We start from the raw sequence: 19,940 nt of genomic DNA, 5'->3' as shown, positions 1-19,940 counted from the left end.
GTTTGTGGGACTGTGCCCACTCCTTCCCCTTAAACCTCGTGCCTCCTCCGAGCTTCCACATCCTGGAGGAAGATGGCATCTGACTCCCCGTTATTTCAGGGAGCTGTTTCTGCGAGTTCAGAGTAGGCGCCTGGTGGCTAGCGCATGTCTGCCCCAGGGACGGGTGGCCAAGGAACTGCTGTCTCCTTGGGCCCAGAGTTAAGGACAGGCATGCTCTCCGCCCAGACTCCTTCCCAAGAGTGGAGCACATGCCCTGCCCTACTCATCCTCTCCTGTCTCCTTCGCAGCTAGGCTTCTGTCTCTCTGCACTGGGAGTGGGTGACATTTGTATTTCCTCCGGGCGCTGTGCCTTCCAGGGCCGGTCTCCTGCTTCGCCACCTTTTCGAGACCATGGCCAACAGCACTTGCTCTTCTCCCCGAGCAGCGTGCTGCACCTACCACAGACTACTCCTTGGGACCGCCCTGAAAAACGTGTCCCTTTTCTTTAATGCTCTTTCCAGAGGCGCAACGGCGCTTCTCTCTCAGGCAGAGGGGATGCCCAGGCATAGAGGATTTCGCTCCCTGCGGGTTTATTACACCGTGCTGAGGAGACCAGCTCACGCAAACAGGAGCATAACTCAGACCGGACTCTGATTTCCGAAATAATGGTGTGCTTTCCCAGAGGGGATGCCAGGGCAAAGAGGCTTTCGCTCTATGCGGGTTTCTCCCATCGTGCTGCGAATACGAGTCTAAAGCAAGCAGCAACAGCAGCCCTCAGATCCGACTCTGATTTCCCAGGGAATACTATGCTTACGCAGAGGTTTTCAGCTTGGCACGAACCGCACTTCGCTGCTGCTTCCTCAGAAAGGCTTTGGGTGTTCACTCTGCGCGGCAGCGAAGAAGAGCCGCGGGAGAGCTGGTGCCTCTTGGGACTTGCTTTCCCGGGCTCCGAGGTTACGCCCGGGATTCACCTTGCTATGCGGAACTAAGCAGACACAGTCACAACCCTGCAGCAGCGTGCTTGGCCTAGCATGGCACTCTATGCCTATGACCATCTTCTGTGGTAGGTTAGGCTTTGCCATTTGCTCCGGCTATCAGGCAGACTCCGGGTCTAGGCCAGTGCCTTCACCACAGGAGAGAGGAGGCGACAGGATCCCTGCACTAGGCCCGTGCGCAGATTAGGGAGCTTTGGGGGACTGTGCCCACTCCTTCCCCTTAAACACCATGCTTCCTCCGAGCTTCCCCATCATGGAGGAAGACGGCATCTGACTCCGCATTATTTCAGAGAGCTGATTCGGCGAGTTCAGAGTAGGCGCCTGGAGGCTAGCGCATGTCTGCCCCAGGGACAGCTGGCCAAGGAGCTGCTGTCTCCTTGGGCCCAGAGGCTCAGGACAGGCATGCTTTCTGCCCAGATTCCTTCCTAAGAGTGGAGCACGCGCCCTGCCCTACGCATCCCTTCCCGTCTCCTTAGCAGCCAGGCTTCTGTCTCTCTGCACTGGGAGCCGGGGATACTTGTATTGCCGGCTCTCCTGCTTCGCAATCTTTTCCAGACCAGAAGTCCAACGGCTCCTGCTCTTCTCTCCGGCAGCTTGCTGCACTTTCCACAGATATGCTCCTGCGGAGCAGAGTGAAAAACATTTCCCTTTCCTTAAGGCTCTTTCCACAGGTGCAATCGCGCTTCTCTCCCATGCAGCAGGGATGCCCAGGCATAGAGGATTTCGCTCCATATGGGTTTATTACACCGTGCTGAGGAGACCAGCTCAAGCAAACAGGAGCATCCCTCAGACCGGACTCTGATTTCCCAAAGAATGCTGTGCTTTCCCAGAGGGGATGCCAGGGCAAAGAGGCTTTCGCTCCATGCGGGTTTCTCCCATCGTTCTGCAAATACTAGGCTAAAGCAAGCAGCAACAGCAGCTCTCAGATCCGACTCTGATTTCCCAGCGACTGCTATGCTTTCGCAGAGGTTTTCACATGGCACGAACCGCACTTCGCTGCTGCTTCCTCAGAAAGGCTTTGGGTGTTCACTCTGCGCGGGAGGGAAGAAGAGCCGCGGGAGAGCTGTTGCCTCTTGGGACTTGCTCTCCCGGTCTCCGAGTTTACGCCCGGGATTCACCTTGCTATGCCGAACTAAGCAGACACAGTCACAACCCTGCAGCAGCGTGCTTGGCCTAGCATGGCACTCTATGCCTATGACCATTTCCTGGGGTAGGTTAGGCTTTGGCTTTTGCTCCGGCTCTCAGGCAACCTAGGGGTCTAGGCCAGTGCCTTCACCACAGGAGAGAGGAGGCGACAGGATCCCTACACACGGCCCGTGCACAGATTAGAGAGTTTGTGGGACTGTGCCCACTCCTTCCCCTTAAACCTCGTGCCTCCTCCGAGCTTCCACATCCTGGAGGAAGATGGCATCTGACTCCCCGTTATTTCAGGGAGCTGTTTCTGCGAGTTCAGAGTAGGCGCCTGGTGGCTAGCGCATGTCTGCCCCAGGGACGGGTGGCCAAGGAACTGCTGTCTCCTTGGGCCCAGAGTTAAGGACAGGCATGCTCTCCGCCCAGACTCCTTCCCAAGAGTGGAGCACATGCCCTGCCCTACTCATCCTCTCCTGTCTCCTTCGCAGCTAGGCTTCTGTCTCTCTGCACTGGGAGTGGGTGACATTTGTATTTCCTCCGGGCGCTGTGCCTTCCAGGGCCGGTCTCCTGCTTCGCCACCTTTTCGAGACCATGGCCAACAGCACTTGCTCTTCTCCCCGAGCAGCGTGCTGCACCTACCACAGACTACTCCTTGGGACCGCCCTGAAAAACGTGTCCCTTTTCTTTAATGCTCTTTCCAGAGGCGCAACGGCGCTTCTCTCTCAGGCAGAGGGGATGCCCAGGCATAGAGGATTTCGCTCCCTGCGGGTTTATTACACCGTGCTGAGGAGACCAGCTCACGCAAACAGGAGCATAACTCAGACCGGACTCTGATTTCCGAAATAATGGTGTGCTTTCCCAGAGGGGATGCCAGGGCAAAGAGGCTTTCGCTCTATGCGGGTTTCTCCCATCGTGCTGCGAATACGAGTCTAAAGCAAGCAGCAACAGCAGCCCTCAGATCCGACTCTGATTTCCCAGGGAATACTATGCTTACGCAGAGGTTTTCAGCTTGGCACGAACCGCACTTCGCTGCTGCTTCCTCAGAAAGGCTTTGGGTGTTCACTCTGCGCGGCAGCGAAGAAGAGCCGCGGGAGAGCTGGTGCCTCTTGGGACTTGCTTTCCCGGGCTCCGAGGTTACGCCCGGGATTCACCTTGCTATGCGGAACTAAGCAGACACAGTCACAACCCTGCAGCAGCGTGCTTGGCCTAGCATGGCACTCTATGCCTATGACCATCTTCTGTGGTAGGTTAGGCTTTGCCATTTGCTCCGGCTATCAGGCAGACTCCGGGTCTAGGCCAGTGCCTTCACCACAGGAGAGAGGAGGCGACAGGATCCCTGCACTAGGCCCGTGCGCAGATTAGGGAGCTTTGGGGGACTGTGCCCACTCCTTCCCCTTAAACACCATGCTTCCTCCGAGCTTCCCCATCATGGAGGAAGACGGCATCTGACTCCGCATTATTTCAGAGAGCTGATTCGGCGAGTTCAGAGTAGGCGCCTGGAGGCTAGCGCATGTCTGCCCCAGGGACAGCTGGCCAAGGAGCTGCTGTCTCCTTGGGCCCAGAGGCTCAGGACAGGCATGCTTTCTGCCCAGATTCCTTCCTAAGAGTGGAGCACGCGCCCTGCCCTACGCATCCCTTCCCGTCTCCTTAGCAGCCAGGCTTCTGTCTCTCTGCACTGGGAGCCGGGGATACTTGTATTGCCGGCTCTCCTGCTTCGCAATCTTTTCCAGACCAGAAGTCCAACGGCTCCTGCTCTTCTCTCCGGCAGCTTGCTGCACTTTCCACAGATATGCTCCTGCGGAGCAGAGTGAAAAACATTTCCCTTTCCTTAAGGCTCTTTCCACAGGTGCAATCGCGCTTCTCTCCCATGCAGCAGGGATGCCCAGGCATAGAGGATTTCGCTCCATATGGGTTTATTACACCGTGCTGAGGAGACCAGCTCAAGCAAACAGGAGCATCCCTCAGACCGGACTCTGATTTCCCAAAGAATGCTGTGCTTTCCCAGAGGGGATGCCAGGGCAAAGAGGCTTTCGCTCCATGCGGGTTTCTCCCATCGTTCTGCAAATACTAGGCTAAAGCAAGCAGCAACAGCAGCTCTCAGATCCGACTCTGATTTCCCAACGACTGCTATGCTTTCGCAGAGGTTTTCACATGGCACGAACCGCACTTCGCTGCTGCTTCCTCAGAAAGGCTTTGGGTGTTCACTCTGCGCGGGAGGGAAGAAGAGCCGCGGGAGAGCTGTTGCCTCTTGGGACTTGCTCTCCCGGTCTCCGAGTTTACGCCCGGGATTCACCTTGCTATGCCGAACTAAGCAGACACAGTCACAACCCTGCAGCAGCGTGCTTGGCCTAGCATGGCACTCTATGCCTATGACCATTTCCTGGGGTAGGTTAGGCTTTGGCTTTTGCTCCGGCTCTCAGGCAACCTAGGGGTCTAGGCCAGTGCCTTCACCACAGGAGAGAGGAGGCGACAGGATCCCTACACACGGCCCGTGCACAGATTAGAGAGTTTGTGGGACTGTGCCCACTCCTTCCCCTTAAACCTCGTGCCTCCTCCGAGCTTCCACATCCTGGAGGAAGATGGCATCTGACTCCCCGTTATTTCAGGGAGCTGTTTCTGCGAGTTCAGAGTAGGCGCCTGGTGGCTAGCGCATGTCTGCCCCAGGGACGGGTGGCCAAGGAACTGCTGTCTCCTTGGGCCCAGAGTTAAGGACAGGCATGCTCTCCGCCCAGACTCCTTCCCAAGAGTGGAGCACATGCCCTGCCCTACTCATCCTCTCCTGTCTCCTTCGCAGCTAGGCTTCTGTCTCTCTGCACTGGGAGTGGGTGACATTTGTATTTCCTCCGGGCGCTGTGCCTTCCAGGGCCGGTCTCCTGCTTCGCCACCTTTTCGAGACCATGGCCAACAGCACTTGCTCTTCTCCCCGAGCAGCGTGCTGCACCTACCACAGACTACTCCTTGGGACCGCCCTGAAAAACGTGTCCCTTTTCTTTAATGCTCTTTCCAGAGGCGCAACGGCGCTTCTCTCTCAGGCAGAGGGGATGCCCAGGCATAGAGGATTTCGCTCCCTGCGGGTTTATTACACCGTGCTGAGGAGACCAGCTCACGCAAACAGGAGCATAACTCAGACCGGACTCTGATTTCCGAAATAATGGTGTGCTTTCCCAGAGGGGATGCCAGGGCAAAGAGGCTTTCGCTCTATGCGGGTTTCTCCCATCGTGCTGCGAATACGAGTCTAAAGCAAGCAGCAACAGCAGCCCTCAGATCCGACTCTGATTTCCCAGGGAATACTATGCTTACGCAGAGGTTTTCAGCTTGGCACGAACCGCACTTCGCTGCTGCTTCCTCAGAAAGGCTTTGGGTGTTCACTCTGCGCGGCAGCGAAGAAGAGCCGCGGGAGAGCTGGTGCCTCTTGGGACTTGCTTTCCCGGGCTCCGAGGTTACGCCCGGGATTCACCTTGCTATGCGGAACTAAGCAGACACAGTCACAACCCTGCAGCAGCGTGCTTGGCCTAGCATGGCACTCTATGCCTATGACCATCTTCTGTGGTAGGTTAGGCTTTGCCATTTGCTCCGGCTATCAGGCAGACTCCGGGTCTAGGCCAGTGCCTTCACCACAGGAGAGAGGAGGCGACAGGATCCCTGCACTAGGCCCGTGCGCAGATTAGGGAGCTTTGGGGGACTGTGCCCACTCCTTCCCCTTAAACACCATGCTTCCTCCGAGCTTCCCCATCATGGAGGAAGACGGCATCTGACTCCGCATTATTTCAGAGAGCTGATTCGGCGAGTTCAGAGTAGGCGCCTGGAGGCTAGCGCATGTCTGCCCCAGGGACAGCTGGCCAAGGAGCTGCTGTCTCCTTGGGCCCAGAGGCTCAGGACAGGCATGCTTTCTGCCCAGATTCCTTCCTAAGAGTGGAGCACGCGCCCTGCCCTACGCATCCCTTCCCGTCTCCTTAGCAGCCAGGCTTCTGTCTCTCTGCACTGGGAGCCGGGGATACTTGTATTGCCGGCTCTCCTGCTTCGCAATCTTTTCCAGACCAGAAGTCCAACGGCTCCTGCTCTTCTCTCCGGCAGCTTGCTGCACTTTCCACAGATATGCTCCTGCGGAGCAGAGTGAAAAACATTTCCCTTTCCTTAAGGCTCTTTCCACAGGTGCAATCGCGCTTCTCTCCCATGCAGCAGGGATGCCCAGGCATAGAGGATTTCGCTCCATATGGGTTTATTACACCGTGCTGAGGAGACCAGCTCAAGCAAACAGGAGCATCCCTCAGACCGGACTCTGATTTCCCAAAGAATGCTGTGCTTTCCCAGAGGGGATGCCAGGGCAAAGAGGCTTTCGCTCCATGCGGGTTTCTCCCATCGTTCTGCAAATACTAGGCTAAAGCAAGCAGCAACAGCAGCCCTCAGATCCGACTCTGATTTCCCAGGGAATACTATGCTTACGCAGAGGTTTTCAGCTTTGCACGAACCGCACTTCGCTGCTGCTTCCTCAGAAAGGCTTTGGGTGTTCACTCTGCGCGGGAGGGAAGAAGAGCCGCGGGAGAGCTGTTGCCTCTTGGGACTTGCTCTCCCGGTCTCCGAGTTTACGCCCGGGATTCACCTTGCTATGCCGAACTAAGCAGACACAGTCACAACCCTGCAGCAGCGTGCTTGGCCTAGCATGGCACTCTATGCCTATGACCATTTCCTGGGGTAGGTTAGGCTTTGGCTTTTGCTCCGGCTCTCAGGCAACCTAGGGGTCTAGGCCAGTGCCTTCACCACAGGAGAGAGGAGGCGACAGGATCCCTACACACGGCCCGTGCACAGATTAGAGAGTTTGTGGGACTGTGCCCACTCCTTCCCCTTAAACCTCGTGCCTCCTCCGAGCTTCCACATCCTGGAGGAAGATGGCATCTGACTCCCCGTTATTTCAGGGAGCTGTTTCTGCGAGTTCAGAGTAGGCGCCTGGTGGCTAGCGCATGTCTGCCCCAGGGACGGGTGGCCAAGGAACTGCTGTCTCCTTGGGCCCAGAGTTAAGGACAGGCATGCTCTCCGCCCAGACTCCTTCCCAAGAGTGGAGCACATGCCCTGCCCTACTCATCCTCTCCTGTCTCCTTCGCAGCTAGGCTTCTGTCTCTCTGCACTGGGAGTGGGTGACATTTGTATTTCCTCCGGGCGCTGTGCCTTCCAGGGCCGGTCTCCTGCTTCGCCACCTTTTCGAGACCATGGCCAACAGCACTTGCTCTTCTCCCCGAGCAGCGTGCTGCACCTACCACAGACTACTCCTTGGGACCGCCCTGAAAAACGTGTCCCTTTTCTTTAATGCTCTTTCCAGAGGCGCAACGGCGCTTCTCTCTCAGGCAGAGGGGATGCCCAGGCATAGAGGATTTCGCTCCCTGCGGGTTTATTACACCGTGCTGAGGAGACCAGCTCACGCAAACAGGAGCATAACTCAGACCGGACTCTGATTTCCGAAATAATGGTGTGCTTTCCCAGAGGGGATGCCAGGGCAAAGAGGCTTTCGCTCTATGCGGGTTTCTCCCATCGTGCTGCGAATACGAGTCTAAAGCAAGCAGCAACAGCAGCCCTCAGATCCGACTCTGATTTCCCAGGGAATACTATGCTTACGCAGAGGTTTTCAGCTTGGCACGAACCGCACTTCGCTGCTGCTTCCTCAGAAAGGCTTTGGGTGTTCACTCTGCGCGGCAGCGAAGAAGAGCCGCGGGAGAGCTGGTGCCTCTTGGGACTTGCTTTCCCGGGCTCCGAGGTTACGCCCGGGATTCACCTTGCTATGCGGAACTAAGCAGACACAGTCACAACCCTGCAGCAGCGTGCTTGGCCTAGCATGGCACTCTATGCCTATGACCATCTTCTGTGGTAGGTTAGGCTTTGCCATTTGCTCCGGCTATCAGGCAGACTCCGGGTCTAGGCCAGTGCCTTCACCACAGGAGAGAGGAGGCGACAGGATCCCTGCACTAGGCCCGTGCGCAGATTAGGGAGCTTTGGGGGACTGTGCCCACTCCTTCCCCTTAAACACCATGCTTCCTCCGAGCTTCCCCATCATGGAGGAAGACGGCATCTGACTCCGCATTATTTCAGAGAGCTGATTCGGCGAGTTCAGAGTAGGCGCCTGGAGGCTAGCGCATGTCTGCCCCAGGGACAGCTGGCCAAGGAGCTGCTGTCTCCTTGGGCCCAGAGGCTCAGGACAGGCATGCTTTCTGCCCAGATTCCTTCCTAAGAGTGGAGCACGCGCCCTGCCCTACGCATCCCTTCCCGTCTCCTTAGCAGCCAGGCTTCTGTCTCTCTGCACTGGGAGCCGGGGATACTTGTATTGCCGGCTCTCCTGCTTCGCAATCTTTTCCAGACCAGAAGTCCAACGGCTCCTGCTCTTCTCTCCGGCAGCTTGCTGCACTTTCCACAGATATGCTCCTGCGGAGCAGAGTGAAAAACATTTCCCTTTCCTTAAGGCTCTTTCCACAGGTGCAATCGCGCTTCTCTCCCATGCAGCAGGGATGCCCAGGCATAGAGGATTTCGCTCCATATGGGTTTATTACACCGTGCTGAGGAGACCAGCTCAAGCAAACAGGAGCATCCCTCAGACCGGACTCTGATTTCCCAAAGAATGCTGTGCTTTCCCAGAGGGGATGCCAGGGCAAAGAGGCTTTCGCTCCATGCGGGTTTCTCCCATCGTTCTGCAAATACTAGGCTAAAGCAAGCAGCAACAGCAGCTCTCAGATCCGACTCTGATTTCCCAGCGACTGCTATGCTTTCGCAGAGGTTTTCACATGGCACGAACCGCACTTCGCTGCTGCTTCCTCAGAAAGGCTTTGGGTGTTCACTCTGCGCGGGAGGGAAGAAGAGCCGCGGGAGAGCTGTTGCCTCTTGGGACTTGCTCTCCCGGTCTCCGAGTTTACGCCCGGGATTCACCTTGCTATGCCGAACTAAGCAGACACAGTCACAACCCTGCAGCAGCGTGCTTGGCCTAGCATGGCACTCTATGCCTATGACCATTTCCTGGGGTAGGTTAGGCTTTGGCTTTTGCTCCGGCTCTCAGGCAACCTAGGGGTCTAGGCCAGTGCCTTCACCACAGGAGAGAGGAGGCGACAGGATCCCTACACACGGCCCGTGCACAGATTAGAGAGTTTGTGGGACTGTGCCCACTCCTTCCCCTTAAACCTCGTGCCTCCTCCGAGCTTCCACATCCTGGAGGAAGATGGCATCTGACTCCCCGTTATTTCAGGGAGCTGTTTCTGCGAGTTCAGAGTAGGCGCCTGGTGGCTAGCGCATGTCTGCCCCAGGGACGGGTGGCCAAGGAACTGCTGTCTCCTTGGGCCCAGAGTTAAGGACAGGCATGCTCTCCGCCCAGACTCCTTCCCAAGAGTGGAGCACATGCCCTGCCCTACTCATCCTCTCCTGTCTCCTTCGCAGCTAGGCTTCTGTCTCTCTGCACTGGGAGTGGGTGACATTTGTATTTCCTCCGGGCGCTGTGCCTTCCAGGGCCGGTCTCCTGCTTCGCCACCTTTTCGAGACCATGGCCAACAGCACTTGCTCTTCTCCCCGAGCAGCGTGCTGCACCTACCACAGACTACTCCTTGGGACCGCCCTGAAAAACGTGTCCCTTTTCTTTAATGCTCTTTCCAGAGGCGCAACGGCGCTTCTCTCTCAGGCAGAGGGGATGCCCAGGCATAGAGGATTTCGCTCCCTGCGGGTTTATTACACCGTGCTGAGGAGACCAGCTCACGCAAACAGGAGCATAACTCAGACCGGACTCTGATTTCCGAAATAATGGTGTGCTTTCCCAGAGGGGATGCCAGGGCAAAGAGGCTTTCGCTCTATGCGGGTTTCTCCCATCGTGCTGCGAATACGAGTCTAAAGCAAGCAGCAACAGCAGCCCTCAGATCCGACTCTGATTTCCCAGGGAATACTATGCTTACGCAGAGGTTTTCAGCTTGGCACGAACCGCACTTCGCTGCTGCTTCCTCAGAAAGGCTTTGGGTGTTCACTCTGCGCGGCAGCGAAGAAGAGCCGCGGGAGAGCTGGTGCCTCTTGGGACTTGCTTTCCCGGGCTCCGAGGTTACGCCCGGGATTCACCTTGCTATGCGGAACTAAGCAGACACAGTCACAACCCTGCAGCAGCGTGCTTGGCCTAGCATGGCACTCTATGCCTATGACCATCTTCTGTGGTAGGTTAGGCTTTGCCATTTGCTCCGGCTATCAGGCAGACTCCGGGTCTAGGCCAGTGCCTTCACCACAGGAGAGAGGAGGCGACAGGATCCCTGCACTAGGCCCGTGCGCAGATTAGGGAGCTTTGGGGGACTGTGCCCACTCCTTCCCCTTAAACACCATGCTTCCTCCGAGCTTCCCCATCATGGAGGAAGACGGCATCTGACTCCGCATTATTTCAGAGAGCTGATTCGGCGAGTTCAGAGTAGGCGCCTGGAGGCTAGCGCATGTCTGCCCCAGGGACAGCTGGCCAAGGAGCTGCTGTCTCCTTGGGCCCAGAGGCTCAGGACAGGCATGCTTTCTGCCCAGATTCCTTCCTAAGAGTGGAGCACGCGCCCTGCCCTACGCATCCCTTCCCGTCTCCTTAGCAGCCAGGCTTCTGTCTCTCTGCACTGGGAGCCGGGGATACTTGTATTGCCGGCTCTCCTGCTTCGCAATCTTTTCCAGACCAGAAGTCCAACGGCTCCTGCTCTTCTCTCCGGCAGCTTGCTGCACTTTCCACAGATATGCTCCTGCGGAGCAGAGTGAAAAACATTTCCCTTTCCTTAAGGCTCTTTCCACAGGTGCAATCGCGCTTCTCTCCCATGCAGCAGGGATGCCCAGGCATAGAGGATTTCGCTCCATATGGGTTTATTACACCGTGCTGAGGAGACCAGCTCAAGCAAACAGGAGCATCCCTCAGACCGGACTCTGATTTCCCAAAGAATGCTGTGCTTTCCCAGAGGGGATGCCAGGGCAAAGAGGCTTTCGCTCCATGCGGGTTTCTCCCATCGTTCTGCAAATACTAGGCTAAAGCAAGCAGCAACAGCAGCTCTCAGATCCGACTCTGATTTCCCAACGACTGCTATGCTTTCGCAGAGGTTTTCACATGGCACGAACCGCACTTCGCTGCTGCTTCCTCAGAAAGGCTTTGGGTGTTCACTCTGCGCGGGAGGGAAGAAGAGCCGCGGGAGAGCTGTTGCCTCTTGGGACTTGCTCTCCCGGTCTCCGAGTTTACGCCCGGGATTCACCTTGCTATGCCGAACTAAGCAGACACAGTCACAACCCTGCAGCAGCGTGCTTGGCCTAGCATGGCACTCTATGCCTATGACCATTTCCTGGGGTAGGTTAGGCTTTGGCTTTTGCTCCGGCTCTCAGGCAACCTAGGGGTCTAGGCCAGTGCCTTCACCACAGGAGAGAGGAGGCGACAGGATCCCTACACACGGCCCGTGCACAGATTAGAGAGTTTGTGGGACTGTGCCCACTCCTTCCCCTTAAACCTCGTGCCTCCTCCGAGCTTCCACATCCTGGAGGAAGATGGCATCTGACTCCCCGTTATTTCAGGGAGCTGTTTCTGCGAGTTCAGAGTAGGCGCCTGGTGGCTAGCGCATGTCTGCCCCAGGGACGGGTGGCCAAGGAACTGCTGTCTCCTTGGGCCCAGAGTTAAGGACAGGCATGCTCTCCGCCCAGACTCCTTCCCAAGAGTGGAGCACATGCCCTGCCCTACTCATCCTCTCCTGTCTCCTTCGCAGCTAGGCTTCTGTCTCTCTGCACTGGGAGTGGGTGACATTTGTATTTCCTCCGGGCGCTGTGCCTTCCAGGGCCGGTCTCCTGCTTCGCCACCTTTTCGAGACCATGGCCAACAGCACTTGCTCTTCTCCCCGAGCAGCGTGCTGCACCTACCACAGACTACTCCTTGGGACCGCCCTGAAAAACGTGTCCCTTTTCTTTAATGCTCTTTCCAGAGGCGCAACGGCGCTTCTCTCTCAGGCAGAGGGGATGCCCAGGCATAGAGGATTTCGCTCCCTGCGGGTTTATTACACCGTGCTGAGGAGACCAGCTCACGCAAACAGGAGCATAACTCAGACCGGACTCTGATTTCCGAAATAATGGTGTGCTTTCCCAGAGGGGATGCCAGGGCAAAGAGGCTTTCGCTCTATGCGGGTTTCTCCCATCGTGCTGCGAATACGAGTCTAAAGCAAGCAGCAACAGCAGCCCTCAGATCCGACTCTGATTTCCCAGGGAATACTATGCTTACGCAGAGGTTTTCAGCTTGGCACGAACCGCACTTCGCTGCTGCTTCCTCAGAAAGGCTTTGGGTGTTCACTCTGCGCGGCAGCGAAGAAGAGCTGCGGGAGAGCTGGTGCCTCTTGGGACTTGCTTTCCCGGGCTCCGAGGTTACGCCCGGGATTCACCTTGCTATGCGGAACTAAGCAGACACAGTCACAACCCTGCAGCAGCGTGCTTGGCCTAGCATGGCACTCTATGCCTATGACCATCTTCTGTGGTAGGTTAGGCTTTGCCATTTGCTCCGGCTATCAGGCAGACTCCGGGTCTAGGCCAGTGCCTTCACCACAGGAGAGAGGAGGCGACAGGATCCCTGCACTAGGCCCGTGCGCAGATTAGGGAGCTTTGGGGGACTGTGCCCACTCCTTCCCCTTAAACACCATGCTTCCTCCGAGCTTCCCCATCATGGAGGAAGACGGCATCTGACTCCGCATTATTTCAGAGAGCTGATTCGGCGAGTTCAGAGTAGGCGCCTGGAGGCTAGCGCATGTCTGCCCCAGGGACAGCTGGCCAAGGAGCTGCTGTCTCCTTGGGCCCAGAGGCTCAGGACAGGCATGCTTTCTGCCCAGATTCCTTCCTAAGAGTGGAGCACGCGCCCTGCCCTACGCATCCCTTCCCGTCTCCTTAGCAGCCAGGCTTCTGTCTCTCTGCACTGGGAGCCGGGGATACTTGTATTGCCGGCTCTCCTGCTTCGCAATCTTTTCCAGACCAGAAGTCCAACGGCTCCTGCTCTTCTCTCCGGCAGCTTGCTGCACTTTCCACAGATATGCTCCTGCGGAGCAGAGTGAAAAACATTTCCCTTTCCTTAAGGCTCTTTCCACAGGTGCAATCGCGCTTCTCTCCCATGCAGCAGGGATGCCCAGGCATAGAGGATTTCGCTCCATATGGGTTTATTACACCGTGCTGAGGAGACCAGCTCAAGCAAACAGGAGCATCCCTCAGACCGGACTCTGATTTCCCAAAGAATGCTGTGCTTTCCCAGAGGGGATGCCAGGGCAAAGAGGCTTTCGCTCCATGCGGGTTTCTCCCATCGTTCTGCAAATACTAGGCTAAAGCAAGCAGCAACAGCAGCTCTCAGATCCGACTCTGATTTCCCAACGACTGCTATGCTTTCGCAGAGGTTTTCACATGGCACGAACCGCACTTCGCTGCTGCTTCCTCAGAAAGGCTTTGGGTGTTCACTCTGCGCGGGAGGGAAGAAGAGCCGCGGGAGAGCTGTTGCCTCTTGGGACTTGCTCTCCCGGTCTCCGAGTTTACGCCCGGGATTCACCTTGCTATGCCGAACTAAGCAGACACAGTCACAACCCTGCAGCAGCGTGCTTGGCCTAGCATGGCACTCTATGCCTATGACCATTTCCTGGGGTAGGTTAGGCTTTGGCTTTTGCTCCGGCTCTCAGGCAACCTAGGGGTCTAGGCCAGTGCCTTCACCACAGGAGAGAGGAGGCGACAGGATCCCTACACACGGCCCGTGCACAGATTAGAGAGTTTGTGGGACTGTGCCCACTCCTTCCCCTTAAACCTCGTGCCTCCTCCGAGCTTCCACATCCTGGAGGAAGATGGCATCTGACTCCCCGTTATTTCAGGGAGCTGTTTCTGCGAGTTCAGAGTAGGCGCCTGGTGGCTAGCGCATGTCTGCCCCAGGGACGGGTGGCCAAGGAACTGCTGTCTCCTTGGGCCCAGAGTTAAGGACAGGCATGCTCTCCGCCCAGACTCCTTCCCAAGAGTGGAGCACATGCCCTGCCCTACTCATCCTCTCCTGTCTCCTTCGCAGCTAGGCTTCTGTCTCTCTGCACTGGGAGTGGGTGACATTTGTATTTCCTCCGGGCGCTGTGCCTTCCAGGGCCGGTCTCCTGCTTCGCCACCTTTTCGAGACCATGGCCAACAGCACTTGCTCTTCTCCCCGAGCAGCGTGCTGCACCTACCACAGACTACTCCTTGGGACCGCCCTGAAAAACGTGTCCCTTTTCTTTAATGCTCTTTCCAGAGGCGCAACGGCGCTTCTCTCTCAGGCAGAGGGGATGCCCAGGCATAGAGGATTTCGCTCCCTGCGGGTTTATTACACCGTGCTGAGGAGACCAGCTCACGCAAACAGGAGCATAACTCAGACCGGACTCTGATTTCCGAAATAATGGTGTGCTTTCCCAGAGGGGATGCCAGGGCAAAGAGGCTTTCGCTCTATGCGGGTTTCTCCCATCGTGCTGCGAATACGAGTCTAAAGCAAGCAGCAACAGCAGCCCTCAGATCCGACTCTGATTTCCCAGGGAATACTATGCTTACGCAGAGGTTTTCAGCTTGGCACGAACCGCACTTCGCTGCTGCTTCCTCAGAAAGGCTTTGGGTGTTCACTCTGCGCGGCAGCGAAGAAGAGCCGCGGGAGAGCTGGTGCCTCTTGGGACTTGCTTTCCCGGGCTCCGAGGTTACGCCCGGGATTCACCTTGCTATGCGGAACTAAGCAGACACAGTCACAACCCTGCAGCAGCGTGCTTGGCCTAGCATGGCACTCTATGCCTATGACCATCTTCTGTGGTAGGTTAGGCTTTGCCATTTGCTCCGGCTATCAGGCAGACTCCGGGTCTAGGCCAGTGCCTTCACCACAGGAGAGAGGAGGCGACAGGATCCCTGCACTAGGCCCGTGCGCAGATTAGGGAGCTTTGGGGGACTGTGCCCACTCCTTCCCCTTAAACACCATGCTTCCTCCGAGCTTCCCCATCATGGAGGAAGACGGCATCTGACTCCGCATTATTTCAGAGAGCTGATTCGGCGAGTTCAGAGTAGGCGCCTGGAGGCTAGCGCATGTCTGCCCCAGGGACAGCTGGCCAAGGAGCTGCTGTCTCCTTGGGCCCAGAGGCTCAGGACAGGCATGCTTTCTGCCCAGATTCCTTCCTAAGAGTGGAGCACGCGCCCTGCCCTACGCATCCCTTCCCGTCTCCTTAGCAGCCAGGCTTCTGTCTCTCTGCACTGGGAGCCGGGGATACTTGTATTGCCGGCTCTCCTGCTTCGCAATCTTTTCCAGACCAGAAGTCCAACGGCTCCTGCTCTTCTCTCCGGCAGCTTGCTGCACTTTCCACAGATATGCTCCTGCGGAGCAGAGTGAAAAACATTTCCCTTTCCTTAAGGCTCTTTCCACAGGTGCAATCGCGCTTCTCTCCCATGCAGCAGGGATGCCCAGGCATAGAGGATTTCGCTCCATATGGGTTTATTACACCGTGCTGAGGAGACCAGCTCAAGCAAACAGGAGCATCCCTCAGACCGGACTCTGATTTCCCAAAGAATGCTGTGCTTTCCCAGAGGGGATGCCAGGGCAAAGAGGCTTTCGCTCCATGCGGGTTTCTCCCATCGTTCTGCAAATACTAGGCTAAAGCAAGCAGCAACAGCAGCCCTCAGATCCGACTCTGATTTCCCAGGGAATACTATGCTTACGCAGAGGTTTTCAGCTTTGCACGAACCGCACTTCGCTGCTGCTTCCTCAGAAAGGCTTTGGGTGTTCACTCTGCGCGGGAGGGAAGAAGAGCCGCGGGAGAGCTGTTGCCTCTTGGGACTTGCTCTCCCGGTCTCCGAGTTTACGCCCGGGATTCACCTTGCTATGCCGAACTAAGCAGACACAGTCACAACCCTGCAGCAGCGTGCTTGGCCTAGCATGGCACTCTATGCCTATGACCATTTCCTGGGGTAGGTTAGGCTTTGGCTTTTGCTCCGGCTCTCAGGCAACCTAGGGGTCTAGGCCAGTGCCTTCACCACAGGAGAGAGGAGGCGACAGGATCCCTACACACGGCCCGTGCACAGATTAGAGAGTTTGTGGGACTGTGCCCACTCCTTCCCCTTAAACCTCGTGCCTCCTCCGAGCTTCCACATCCTGGAGGAAGATGGCATCTGACTCCCCGTTATTTCAGGGAGCTGTTTCTGCGAGTTCAGAGTAGGCGCCTGGTGGCTAGCGCATGTCTGCCCCAGGGACGGGTGGCCAAGGAACTGCTGTCTCCTTGGGCCCAGAGTTAAGGACAGGCATGCTCTCCGCCCAGACTCCTTCCCAAGAGTGGAGCACATGCCCTGCCCTACTCATCCTCTCCTGTCTCCTTCGCAGCTAGGCTTCTGTCTCTCTGCACTGGGAGTGGGTGACATTTGTATTTCCTCCGGGCGCTGTGCCTTCCAGGGCCGGTCTCCTGCTTCGCCACCTTTTCGAGACCATGGCCAACAGCACTTGCTCTTCTCCCCGAGCAGCGTGCTGCACCTACCACAGACTACTCCTTGGGACCGCCCTGAAAAACGTGTCCCTTTTCTTTAATGCTCTTTCCAGAGGCGCAACGGCGCTTCTCTCTCAGGCAGAGGGGATGCCCAGGCATAGAGGATTTCGCTCCCTGCGGGTTTATTACACCGTGCTGAGGAGACCAGCTCACGCAAACAGGAGCATAACTCAGACCGGACTCTGATTTCCGAAATAATGGTGTGCTTTCCCAGAGGGGATGCCAGGGCAAAGAGGCTTTCGCTCTATGCGGGTTTCTCCCATCGTGCTGCGAATACGAGTCTAAAGCAAGCAGCAACAGCAGCCCTCAGATCCGACTCTGATTTCCCAGGGAATACTATGCTTACGCAGAGGTTTTCAGCTTGGCACGAACCGCACTTCGCTGCTGCTTCCTCAGAAAGGCTTTGGGTGTTCACTCTGCGCGGCAGCGAAGAAGAGCCGCGGGAGAGCTGGTGCCTCTTGGGACTTGCTTTCCCGGGCTCCGAGGTTACGCCCGGGATTCACCTTGCTATGCGGAACTAAGCAGACACAGTCACAACCCTGCAGCAGCGTGCTTGGCCTAGCATGGCACTCTATGCCTATGACCATCTTCTGTGGTAGGTTAGGCTTTGCCATTTGCTCCGGCTATCAGGCAGACTCCGGGTCTAGGCCAGTGCCTTCACCACAGGAGAGAGGAGGCGACAGGATCCCTGCACTAGGCCCGTGCGCAGATTAGGGAGCTTTGGGGGACTGTGCCCACTCCTTCCCCTTAAACACCATGCTTCCTCCGAGCTTCCCCATCATGGAGGAAGACGGCATCTGACTCCGCATTATTTCAGAGAGCTGATTCGGCGAGTTCAGAGTAGGCGCCTGGAGGCTAGCGCATGTCTGCCCCAGGGACAGCTGGCCAAGGAGCTGCTGTCTCCTTGGGCCCAGAGGCTCAGGACAGGCATGCTTTCTGCCCAGATTCCTTCCTAAGAGTGGAGCACGCGCCCTGCCCTACGCATCCCTTCCCGTCTCCTTAGCAGCCAGGCTTCTGTCTCTCTGCACTGGGAGCCGGGGATACTTGTATTGCCGGCTCTCCTGCTTCGCAATCTTTTCCAGACCAGAAGTCCAACGGCTCCTGCTCTTCTCTCCGGCAGCTTGCTGCACTTTCCACAGATATGCTCCTGCGGAGCAGAGTGAAAAACATTTCCCTTTCCTTAAGGCTCTTTCCACAGGTGCAATCGCGCTTCTCTCCCATGCAGCAGGGATGCCCAGGCATAGAGGATTTCGCTCCATATGGGTTTATTACACCGTGCTGAGGAGACCAGCTCAAGCAAACAGGAGCATCCCTCAGACCGGACTCTGATTTCCCAAAGAATGCTGTGCTTTCCCAGAGGGGATGCCAGGGCAAAGAGGCTTTCGCTCCATGCGGGTTTCTCCCATCGTTCTGCAAATACTAGGCTAAAGCAAGCAGCAACAGCAGCTCTCAGATCCGACTCTGATTTCCCAACGACTGCTATGCTTTCGCAGAGGTTTTCACATGGCACGAACCGCACTTCGCTGCTGCTTCCTCAGAAAGGCTTTGGGTGTTCACTCTGCGCGGCAGCGAAGAAGAGCCGCGGGAGAGCTGTTGCCTCTTGGGACTTGCTCTCCCGGTCTCCGAGTTTACGCCCGGGATTCACCTTGCTATGCCGAACTAAGCAGACACAGTCACAACCCTGCAGCAGCGTGCTTGGCCTAGCATGGCACTCTATGCCTATGACCATTTCCTGGGGTAGGTTAGGCTTTGGCTTTTGCTCCGGCTCTCAGGCAACCTAGGGGTCTAGGCCAGTGCCTTCACCACAGGAGAGAGGAGGCGACAGGATCCCTACACACGGCCCGTGCACAGATTAGAGAGTTTGTGGGACTGTGCCCACTCCTTCCCCTTAAACCTCGTGCCTCCTCCGAGCTTCCACATCCTGGAGGAAGATGGCATCTGACTCCCCGTTATTTCAGGGAGCTGTTTCTGCGAGTTCAGAGTAGGCGCCTGGTGGCTAGCGCATGTCTGCCCCAGGGACGGGTGGCCAAGGAACTGCTGTCTCCTTGGGCCCAGAGTTAAGGACAGGCATGCTCTCCGCCCAGACTCCTTCCCAAGAGTGGAGCACATGCCCTGCCCTACTCATCCTCTCCTGTCTCCTTCGCAGCTAGGCTTCTGTCTCTCTGCACTGGGAGTGGGTGACATTTGTATTTCCTCCGGGCGCTGTGCCTTCCAGGGCCGGTCTCCTGCTTCGCCACCTTTTCGAGACCATGGCCAACAGCACTTGCTCTTCTCCCCGAGCAGCGTGCTGCACCTACCACAGACTACTCCTTGGGACCGCCCTGAAAAACGTGTCCCTTTTCTTTAATGCTCTTTCCAGAGGCGCAACGGCGCTTCTCTCTCAGGCAGAGGGGATGCCCAGGCATAGAGGATTTCGCTCCCTGCGGGTTTATTACACCGTGCTGAGGAGACCAGCTCACGCAAACAGGAGCATAACTCAGACCGGACTCTGATTTCCGAAATAATGGTGTGCTTTCCCAGAGGGGATGCCAGGGCAAAGAGGCTTTCGCTCTATGCGGGTTTCTCCCATCGTGCTGCGAATACGAGTCTAAAGCAAGCAGCAACAGCAGCCCTCAGATCCGACTCTGATTTCCCAGGGAATACTATGCTTACGCAGAGGTTTTCAGCTTGGCACGAACCGCACTTCGCTGCTGCTTCCTCAGAAAGGCTTTGGGTGTTCACTCTGCGCGGCAGCGAAGAAGAGCCGCGGGAGAGCTGGTGCCTCTTGGGACTTGCTTTCCCGGGCTCCGAGGTTACGCCCGGGATTCACCTTGCTATGCGGAACTAAGCAGACACAGTCACAACCCTGCAGCAGCGTGCTTGGCCTAGCATGGCACTCTATGCCTATGACCATCTTCTGTGGTAGGTTAGGCTTTGCCATTTGCTCCGGCTATCAGGCAGACTCCGGGTCTAGGCCAGTGCCTTCACCACAGGAGAGAGGAGGCGACAGGATCCCTGCACTAGGCCCGTGCGCAGATTAGGGAGCTTTGGGGGACTGTGCCCACTCCTTCCCCTTAAACACCATGCTTCCTCCGAGCTTCCCCATCATGGAGGAAGACGGCATCTGACTCCGCATTATTTCAGAGAGCTGATTCGGCGAGTTCAGAGTAGGCGCCTGGAGGCTAGCGCATGTCTGCCCCAGGGACAGCTGGCCAAGGAGCTGCTGTCTCCTTGGGCCCAGAGGCTCAGGACAGGCATGCTTTCTGCCCAGATTCCTTCCTAAGAGTGGAGCACGCGCCCTGCCCTACGCATCCCTTCCCGTCTCCTTAGCAGCCAGGCTTCTGTCTCTCTGCACTGGGAGCCGGGGATA

The sequence above is a fragment of the Mustela lutreola genome, chromosome 12 (assembly GCF_030435805.1).
Source record: "Mustela lutreola isolate mMusLut2 chromosome 12, mMusLut2.pri, whole genome shotgun sequence".
Classification (NCBI taxonomy): Eukaryota; Metazoa; Chordata; class Mammalia; order Carnivora; family Mustelidae; genus Mustela; species Mustela lutreola.
Note: the sequence above shows the minus strand (reverse complement) of the source record.